The sequence below is a fragment of the Pinus tabuliformis genome, chromosome 5_1 (genome assembly GCF_031772625.1).
Source record: "Pinus tabuliformis cultivar Carrire ecotype Pingquan chromosome 5_1, CPIR1, whole genome shotgun sequence".
NCBI classification, from domain to species: domain Eukaryota; kingdom Viridiplantae; phylum Streptophyta; class Pinopsida; order Pinales; family Pinaceae; genus Pinus; species Pinus tabuliformis.
Window position 1 is genome coordinate 152161328 of NC_142305.1, and position 10766 is coordinate 152172093.

The window sequence follows — 10766 nt, forward strand, 5'->3', positions numbered from 1 at the left end:
TTTATTTTGACGTCAAACGAGCTTTGGAGGGTTGAAAATGGCGGAACCTAGGGTTTCATTGCACCTGGTTGTTTTTTTCTTCTAGGCTCTCAGGGTTGGAATCTCGATTCGATTGGTCCACACTAGGGTTCAAGTCCTTCCAGGCCTGTCTCCATTGCGAACCTTCTTCAAAACAGTCAGCAGTTTGTTGGTCCAACCTCCAGGGTTTCAGGTGGTGAGGATTTTGACATGGGTTTCATCGGGGACCCTCATTTTTTCGAGTCAGGCCAGTATCTTGTTGCCAGACAATAATCGATTACATACAGACTACTTACCCTTCTGCGCCAAGTCACTTTCAACCGTTGTCCTCACAGCCCCAAGTTAATACTATTATGTCTGCTCATTTTCGCAGGTATCCCATGAAACCTTGTTCTGCTATGCCACCTAGCAAAAGCTCAAATTTTGTCAAGCCTGACATAAAAAGATTCGGTGCATTCACCGGAAAATTTTCCCTCGCACAACTCTGGTTTTGGGTGGACGCATTCGAATGGTGAGGGTTGGGGTTTTGGAATCAACTTCGCTAGTGGATCGGGTTCAGGGTCAGCAGTTTGCTATTCAAACCTTCATGCATGGGTCTTCCCTGATGTAGCTCCATTTGTTTAATCCCCTACCAAGGTGGAAATTCTTCATAATGGGCGGATTCATTTGAAATTTTCATGGCGGGACAATTTTGGCATATGAACTCCTCACCGGTTTATTTTTAATTCTGGTCTCCCTTATTAAAAGGACCGTTCAGATGTTGTGACGATTTGGGTTAGGTTTCTGAGTCTCCTTCTAGACTACTAGGTGGATGAGGTCTTCCAAGATTTGGGCAATTATTTTGGTTCATACTTGACTAATGATTTCTTTTATCTCATCTTCGATATTTTGTCGATTTCTCGTGCTTTGGTGTTGGTGAATCTAAGAGACGGTCTCCTAGAGGAAATGTGGGGAGGTGAATCAAATATATAGCAATTGGATTATGAAGGGGTCACTTTTCATTGTCATTGTTGGCTATGGGCATTTGGTTAAGAATTGCCCTATGACACAATCTATTTTGGTGGACGAGGACAACCTATTCTTGGAGGATGTGGGTCTCCCCAGTGTCCCCCTTTCTGCAATTGTCACTTCAATTGTTCCACTTCATCACTCTAAAGTGCTGGTTTCAATGGTTGCAGCTCCTATTCTGGACCCCATCACAGTGGATGAGGTTGCAGCAGCCACATAGGAGCCCCACATTCCTGGTATCTCTTCTTCTCCTTCCTGTGTTATTTCTAATGTCATCAATCTTGACTCAATTATAAATCTTAATGTTGGCACTATTTCTAATATCCTGATATTGCTCCAGTCTTCCTCTCTTCTGACTTAGACCCTCTATAATTTGTCAATCCTTCCTTGTGACCTATCATCTCCTACAATCTCCTTGGCCCAATCCCTTTCCTATATATTGGGAGAGGAATTTTCTTCCTATAATCTTCGGCCTGGATCAAATGCTCATTTTCATCAGCCTCTTGACTCAGGTTAAGGCAAATTCAATCTACATGTCCAGAGTCACGGAGAAGGGGGGAGAAAATCCCACAAAGGAGAAAGCTAAGGTGGATATGGAAAGAAATTATAACTCCTTCTACTATTCCTTATAAAGATTCTTTATTTCAATTATAGAGGTATAACGAGTCACCCTAAAAGACTCGTGTTGAAACAAATTATTGATTCTAAATCTCTGAGCATATTTCTACAAGAGATGCTTGGTCTGGGCATCACTATTGTTTGGATTTTGGGCAAACCGTTGCAGGGTTGGCAATTTCAGTTTACAAATTTCATTGCTTGTTTGAGGGGGCTTGGTGGTTGGTTGGCTCAGCCGCCCTTTTAGGCTTATAAACTCTTCTAGGACTGCATTGGGGCTTGGGGTGGAATTGTTCTCTGAAGAACTGTCTCATTTTGTCTCTCTACTCAATGTATATGGTACCTCGCTTAATTGGCGTTCTTTTTGGGAGTCCTTTTTGAAAAACTCCCTGGTCAATTTTCCCCATCTTATAATAAGTAGAGACTTCAATGTCTCATTGGGCACCGTTGAATCATGGGGGGGACGGTCTAATTTTGACCCCTTGGCAGACTTTTTCCATGATTCCCTGATCTCTTGTGCCTTGATTGACATAGTCCCTTTAAAACTTTGACCTACTTGGCAAAACAAGAGGATGAGGTCAATGTGTATAGCCAAACGTTTAGACCGATTTCTTATCACAGAGGGATTTATGTGGCTCATTCAAAATATCAAACAATGGATTAGTTATGGTGGTTTTTCTTATGACTCTCCTATATTTTTAGAATTAAAATTTGATTCACACAAACTTGCATCCCCTTTCAAATTGAACTCCTCTTGTTTGAAGGATGCCTATTTCATTGATATGGTAAATGAGCAGTGGGATCACTTTTTTCCTCTAGTTGGTTGTTTTATTGGGTAGTAGCTCATGAAGAACCTTAAGCACATCAAGAAAAAAAACAAAATAATGGGCTTTTGCAAAGAAGGAATTTGAAGCAGTGGACCTCAAGATCATTGAAGATCAAATATGGTCATTTGTCTCGACTAAGAATGAGGGTTTTGCCACTGCTGCATCTGAGAGACCAACTTTTCCACTTGGAAAAAAGAAGAAGCACATCTTCGATCTTAGAGAGCTTGAGTAGAATTTAAAGAGCAGGGCAGTCTGCCTAAAACGTGGAGATAGCAATACCAAATTTTTCCATTCTTTTGCTAGAGGCCGCAAGATGGTGAATACTATCTAATCTCTGAAAGATTTTTATGGGAGAGATGCCTCCTCTTTCACGATTTTTGCATCAATGGGTGTCAACCTATGTTACCAGAAACGAGAAACAGGAAACGAGAACGGTACAAGAAATGAAGTTTGGAGGTTTCGCATATAAGAAACGAGGAGAGAGAAAAACACAATATTAAAGGTGAAAAATATAAACAAAGAATTAATCATAAACATGCAATGTTTCTGCTTATGAAATTGTAAAGAAACATTCATAAATACTGATTTAGTTTTAAGAAAGAAGTGATAATTTTGTAGATCCAAAAATTTAGCCATCATTAATTCCAAGAAAATAGCAAACATTGATAAGAATAAGAGATTTGAAATATAAATAATTAAATGTATACTTTTGAATATATATATATATATATATATATATATATATATATATATATAAAGTCACTTCCAACAATTCATATCAAAATGCAAGTAAACCTAATAATCTAGATTTTCAAGCTCATTTTCTGGAATACTTGTTGAGCTTGAGCCAATTCCAAAAGAATTATTTTGGTCAATAGACTTCATGGTATCATCAAGCATGTCTTTAGCATTGTCTTGTAACACCTCAAGTGGAAGCTCATCATTTTCGTCATCTTGTGAACCACCATAATCGCACATTCTCGTGGGTCCAGTTTTGTATTCTAGTTGTTGTCGAGATAACAAACGTAGATTTAAGTGTACAAACACCAAATCTTGTGTCATTTTTGTGCCTATGCGATTCCTCTTCGTTGAATGGATGAAAGCATATTCACTCCAATTTCTTTCACATGTAGAGGAACTAGTCACTTGTAAAATAAAATTAAAATTATGTTAGCCATAGTCAATTGAAATCTTAAAAGAGAAATAATCCAAAATGAGCATTAGAATTAATTGTTTAAACCATAAATCAATACATTAAAGGTATTTGTTATTGAGAATACTTGTGAAAGAAAACGAATAGCCAACCGATGAAGCAAGGGGGTCCTTGTACCATATTGTATCTAGAATTTGATGGGCCCAATTTGTTGTCTGTTGTATGCATAATCTTCATTTGCAAAGTGGTATTCTGATCTCAAATACTTTCCTAACTCAAATCGTAAAGCAGTGTGATCCTGACGATCATAACACCTACTTATAAAAGTGTTCCAGTTTTGCATCACCTCTACATCTAAGGATGGTTTCTTATGAAACCATTTAGGATTGAGTAAGAATGCAATTGAATGAAGAGAGCTATGAAGCATTTTCCACCTTGTCATACTAAGTTCGCACACTTCATTTATAGTGTCTTTTTTGATCCTAGAATTTTCATCTTCCATTATGTCATGAAGCTTCTCTCTCATTTGATCCATGCTCTCAAACACATCCCCTAAGCATGGTTGATCACTATCAAATATGCGAAGCGTGGAAACAAAAGGTGTAATAAGGGTGACAATATCCTCCACTCTTCTCCAAAAATTCTCTAAAGAAAGACCAATAATAATGTCTTCAACTTTTAGGCTATCCCCGGTATGAGAACCCTTCCACCTTTTCCAATCCATTGATACCACCATCTCTTTCAAAGATTGATGCATTTTAATAAGGAATTGAAGCATAATGAATGTATATGCAAATCTAGTCTCGACACATCGAAGAAGCTGAAGTTTTGTATATTTCCTATAAATTGCTATGGATGTTGCATGACTAACAATAAAATGTTGTAGCATCTTTGATTCAGTTATAGTTTTATCAACCCATGCAATGTTATTAATATATTTCAGGAACAAATTCAAGCAGTGCACATAACAAGGAGTCCAAAAAATTATTGGATATTCATCTTCAATCAACCCACAAGCAAGGACATTCTTTAAGGCACTATCTGTAACAATTTGGACCACGTTTTCTCTTCCAACCTCCTCTATTGCCTCTTTGAGGAGACATGTTAGATATGGACCATATTTTTTCTTTCTTGTAATATCATAGGATTTTAAGAACATAACTTCTTTTGGGCTAGAAACCAAAATATTGATAAGGGGACATTGGTTAACATCTATCCAACCATCTGAGACAATGGAGACCCCAGATTCCTTCCAACTATCTTTAATGACTTGAAGTTTAGATTCAACTTGAGCCCTCTCTTTAGATAACATTGTTGTCCTTATCTTTTCATAACTAGGAGGCTTGTAACCTTTATTAACTAGATCCCTTACCATTTCCTTCCAATAAAGAGACCTACAAACATTGAAAGATAAGCCATTTGCGAAGAAAAAATAAAAATAAATAAATAAATAAATAAATAAATAAAAAAATTGTCCAATGGATGCATCAAGATTTCCCCTCCCTTTTACATCCCATAAGTTTTCAAGGTGGGAAACAGAAACTTGATGTTGAGAACAAGAGTGTGGACCACCAATTGTCAATCCACTAGGATTGTTATTAGTTTGAACTAAACCTTCAGCAATATGTCTCAGCTTTTCAAGTTCATTAAATTGCTTAATTAGAGAAGCTTTCTTTATTTTAGGTACACTCTGACATAAAGTTGATTGTTCTTTTTTCCCCATTCCAAGTAAATTCCATCGAACTCTTCCTACATTCCCCGATTTTTGTTTTTTACAATAAGGGCACAACCAAACCTTTGAACCAGATGATCCACTTGATCCTCCGATATAAGATTGAGTGCATTTCACAGCTGCCCATAACCTTACCTCAAAGGCTTTTTTTGCTTCTTGATATTCTTTGCTTTGAATTTTTTTGGATGCCTCTATGGAAGATTTCTATTGGGAAAGGGGTGGTCTACTTTGTGACATTGATGAACTTTCTTCCATTGCAATGGGAAATAAGTGGAATAAAAAAATATGATTCTCCTCCGCAACCAATTTTAATCTGCACAATTTATATTTGAAAATTACCTACAAAAAATAAAATAAAAAAAATTGACACCTAATTAGAACAATATAATTAATTGAAAATTTGAAGAGATAAATTTATTCACATGTATAATTTGATGTACTATATGATGGATGGTTGCTGACAATTTTTTATGATGCTTGAGCAATGGAAAAATCATCTACAATGTGCATATAATACCAAATATGTAGTATTTCATTTCTATGTATCTTGTTTTCAAAATCCGAGTATTGAATTCTGAAAGCAATGGGGAGATTGATATCAATTCCCCTAAGATTTCTATTTCTTTTTCTTGTTTTATATATATATATATATATATGATTGGTTCAAATAAAATTATCTACATTTGACAAGTGCGGAGTAGTTATCATACTATTTTATACAAAAATATTTTTGAAGCCCTTTTGGGCTAGGAAAAAGGCATTCAAAAGTTGTATTTCAAGCTCAGTTTTTCACCATGACTCGCGGAAATCAAAGAGATCATGATAGAGAGAGGGTTGTTGCCCGAGCTACTAAGGCACGGAAGACCAAGGATGGTGACCTTACTCCTCATTCATGAACAACGAAGAGGAGTAGCTAAAGCACTTCAAGAAAAGGCTAGCATATTTGCAAAGGCGTACAAGTACAACCTAGACAAGGACTTTATGATTTGAAATATTTTTATACTAGATTTATTAATGATTCTTCTCTTGTTATATTTCTATCTAAATTGCAGTTTGCAGGAGGATTTGATGAAGAAACAATGCATGCTTTTAAGGAATTGAGAAAACTAGCTTGCATCCATGATGAAGAGCAACAAAATCTACAATTTTTTGGTTTAACAGCTCAGTAGCCTTCCAAAGCAAACACCTATGATTCTTGAAAGATAATGATGTGTGTAATAAGACATTAAGTTCTATACAACCACCATGAATTTCAAGAATAAACTTTGTCTCTCCAATTGGATTTGTTAGTTTGTTCTCATCGCAAGGTCATAGGACCAAATCACTGAGAGCACACTACTCTGCATATGCCAATGTGTCGTTCTTCAGTCCTGTTGCATTGTATTGGACTTTTGAGTCTTCATAACTACACTTTTGGATTATCTCTATGATTGTTGGTGCCTTTTATGTTTGGGATGGGCCATGGTGATGCACTGCTTCGAGTGAAATTGTAAGAGGATAGTCCTTGATCAAAAAATTAGGTGTATTGTGTGCACCTCCCAAGCCACAATGAGAACATAGGTACCTATTATGCATGGAGTTATATTTCAGCCCTTTGTTTTGCTAAATAAAAATGAAAAAAAAAAGTCATGTACATAGCCAATCTGTGGAGCCACTGCCTTCTTTAGTTTCATTCAATTAAAGTAAATAATTGCCTAAATACTAAATGGAATTTTAGCATAGTAAATTTGTTTCACTTAAATTCCTAAAATAATGCATATCATTTTCATCTATTCTTCTATAAGCTCTCAAGACTTTGCACAAAATAAGTAAGTTTTCAAGATTTTCATACAACTTCACAATATAATAGTACAAATCAGTTGCAAATAATTCTTGTATTTACCTAAAACTTCATCAAAATCCATGATAAAGACTTCTATGAATAGATAATATATAATTGTTATTTATATCATTTAGAACTAGACAGTGATTCTTTACCATAAAACTTTATATATGGTAAGTTTAATTTATTACTAATAACAATTAAACGTAATAAAATAAAGATAATAAGAAACTTCTTGTTAAAAGGATCAACATAAAACTTTATATATGATAAGCTTAGTTTATTACCAATAACTATTAAACATAATAAAATAAAATTAATAAAAAACTTCTTGTTAAATTAAAAAATATTTTTAAAACGAGATATATAAATAATTTCTTAAATATTTATATTTTAATTTAATTTATTAGTTAATTTAATATCATGTTTTTGTGTTAGAATTTAATATCATGTTTTGGTGTTAGAATTTAATATCATATTTTTTATTAGAATTTAATATCATGGTTTTTGGACTTCTGAAATATTTATATTTTAATTTAATTTATTAGTTAATTTAATATCATGTTTTTTCTGTTAGAATTTAATATTATGTTTTTTACTAGAATTTAATATCATGTTTTTTGGCCACATTTGCCACTGTGAAGCTAAGCCTTTTAAACGAAAAGGATTTATCAAATTCACCAACATTATTCGAATGAAAAATTTTCAATTCGGGATAAATTCGATAGTATATATTTTAAATACTTCGATATATATGTTTTATGTCCTCTAACTATGAGGTATTTTAATGATTTTCTTTATAATTTATTTTAAATTTCAAATCATTTCTAATAATCCTAGATAATATAACAATTTTAGAGTTACAGTTCAACCAAAAAAAATCCACATTTTCTCTTCTTTCCAAAAACTTAAATTTAAAGTAGATTTTTTATTTAAAACTTATTTTTACAAAAATCATTGTACTAAACTTGTTAATTTAGAATTTGTCAAAATAAAAGTAAAAATGAAAATGAAAAAGGAAATTTCCAAATTGACAATTATTTCTATTTTTTTAAGTTATCTATATATGTTCAGACCTGAACATTCTAAAATAAAATAAAAAAGTAAAAGTGAAAGAAAAAAAAAAGAAGTTCCAAGTTAAAATCTATTTCTATTTCTTTTTTAAAATTTTAAAAACACAGTTCGCTTAACATTCTTTGCCCGCCCATTCTCGCCAGAGTCATCTCTTCACAAAGCCAAAGCATACCTAACAATTTCATGTCCCTTGAAAATTTAGCAAACCGTTTCATGTCCTCCAGAAAGTCGAGCACTCAGAACTCTTCATAAAACAACACTGGACGTGCTCAAATAACCAACACCATGGAGGAATCAAATTTCATCGAACAGATCGCCATTAGAATCATATTGACGAATTCCCGAATTTTTTCCCATGACTGGGGAGAATTTAGTAGCTATGGTTAAGACGATGGCTTCTTGCATTTCATCCATGTTGGAGAATTACAAAGAAATTGTGGCTCGGAAGGACTCTCACGCCAAAGAAATTAATGTTCATATTGAGTTTAAAGCATTAACAGTAGACATCATATCTTGTATTGCATTCACTACCGTAGTAGTTACAATGAAGGCAAAGTAGTATTTGAATTGCAGAGAGAATTACAAGAAATGGCTATTGAAGCCCAACAATCTATCTTCATCCCTGGGAGGTAGTTTTGCAATGTACTTCTGTTTTTTTAACATTCTTTTGAACTTGTTGTTCTATTTTATCCATGAGGGTCTACTTAGTGCTCTGCATAATCCTGAGTAATTAGGCTACACATTCTAAATTAATTGTGACACACACATAATGCTTCAAGTTACACATAATCGACGATTGTGGACTTAAATTATTCTGGGCCTTTTGCAGATATATTCCTATAGGCTACAAGCATGAACAACAAAGCATGGAAGTCTTTTGATAAGAGAATTAAAGGAACCTTAAATTCTATAATTCAAAGTAGGTTACAAGCCAGAACTTTCCTCTATGCTTGTCAATCAGAATTCGTAAGAAAAACGAGAGATTGAAGTTTGTATGCAGTACCTTTTGATAATAAAATTGACGATGCCGCTGAAGATAACTCGATGGGTACGTGAAGCTACTCGGATCTGATCTATGCCTTGTTTGCATCTGATGAGTGATGAGTTTTCTCTCCTCTTCGACTTAAATCCTTGAAAAACCATGAGCAACTACACAACTAAAAAAAGCCACTGGTTTGCATGGATCGTTGCCCAGTTTAAAAAATAAAAACTATTATCTGAATAAATAAAAATCTCTGATACACAATAACAATGCTACTCAACTAGAGTCTGGAGCTAGAGTTTAATGGCATAACGCAACTATTGGAGCCTGCATGTATTCTCTCACAAATACAACTGGTGCTTTTCTTCGGCTGCTCTCTCACAATGCCTTGCATTCTCTCACAAATACAACTAGTGCTTTTCTTCGGCTGCTCATTCACAATACCCTGCATTCTCCCACAAATACAACCAATGCTTTTCTTCGGTTGCTCTCTCACAATACCTTGTAGTACTCTCACTCTGTATGTGTAACTTCTAGAAAACTAAAAGTCAACTGCGAATTAAACTGGACTTAACCCACGTTTGAAAAAAATAAATTCAACTAGAGTGAACCAGAGTCTATCCAAAAAAATAAATTCAACAAGAAGTCTATCCAGAAACGAAGAAGAAACGGTTTCATTTCTCTAGAAACTAGAGAAGAAACTATCTCATTTCGCTAGAAACTGTTTCTAGCCACTGAAAATGAAAACGACCATTTAAGACGGAGTTTCTAGTGTCGTTGGGTTTCTCTGGGGGTTTCTCCAAGAAACGACGGGCCTCGTCCCGTTTCTGGTAACTAGGGTGTCAACCATTTCAAAAATTTATTTTGTGCCCATGATGGGGAAACTATTGTTGAGATGATTCAAATTGCACTCTCATTTCCCATTTCCTAAACGAGGAAGAAAATATTGATCTAAAGGCAGAAGTTTCTGAGGAAGAGTGCAAAGTTGTCTGTCAAAGCTTTCAAAAGGACAAAAGCCCTGGGCCGAATGGATGGGGTGTTGAATTTTTTCTGGGGCTTTATGAAATTTTGGGGAAATATTTGTTGGCAATGGTGGAGGAATCGAGAAGGTCGCAATATATTCTTCTGCCTTTAAATTCTACATTTAGAGCCCTGATCCTTAAGGTGGACGCTTCCACCTCCTATGACGATTTTAGGCCAATCTCGCTTTGCAATGAGGTTTACAAAATGATTTCCAAAGTGATTTCTGTTAGGGTTCAAGAGAAATAAAGATAACAATCAAGAAATACACATTCAAACCATGTACACCATGACTATCTGGAAAACCCCAATTGGGGAAAAACCAACCAACAATAGATCTATTATTGTCCTTGGCTAAACCATAGCCAAGCCGGCCAACAACCTGAGCTTTCACCGCTCAACCATGGCTCACTACAATGGACAGTACACAAGCCTTTTAAGGGCTTCAACTACATGTAATACCATGGGCTCAATACCATGAGTCACCAATACTAGGTGCCCAAAACCACAACTGT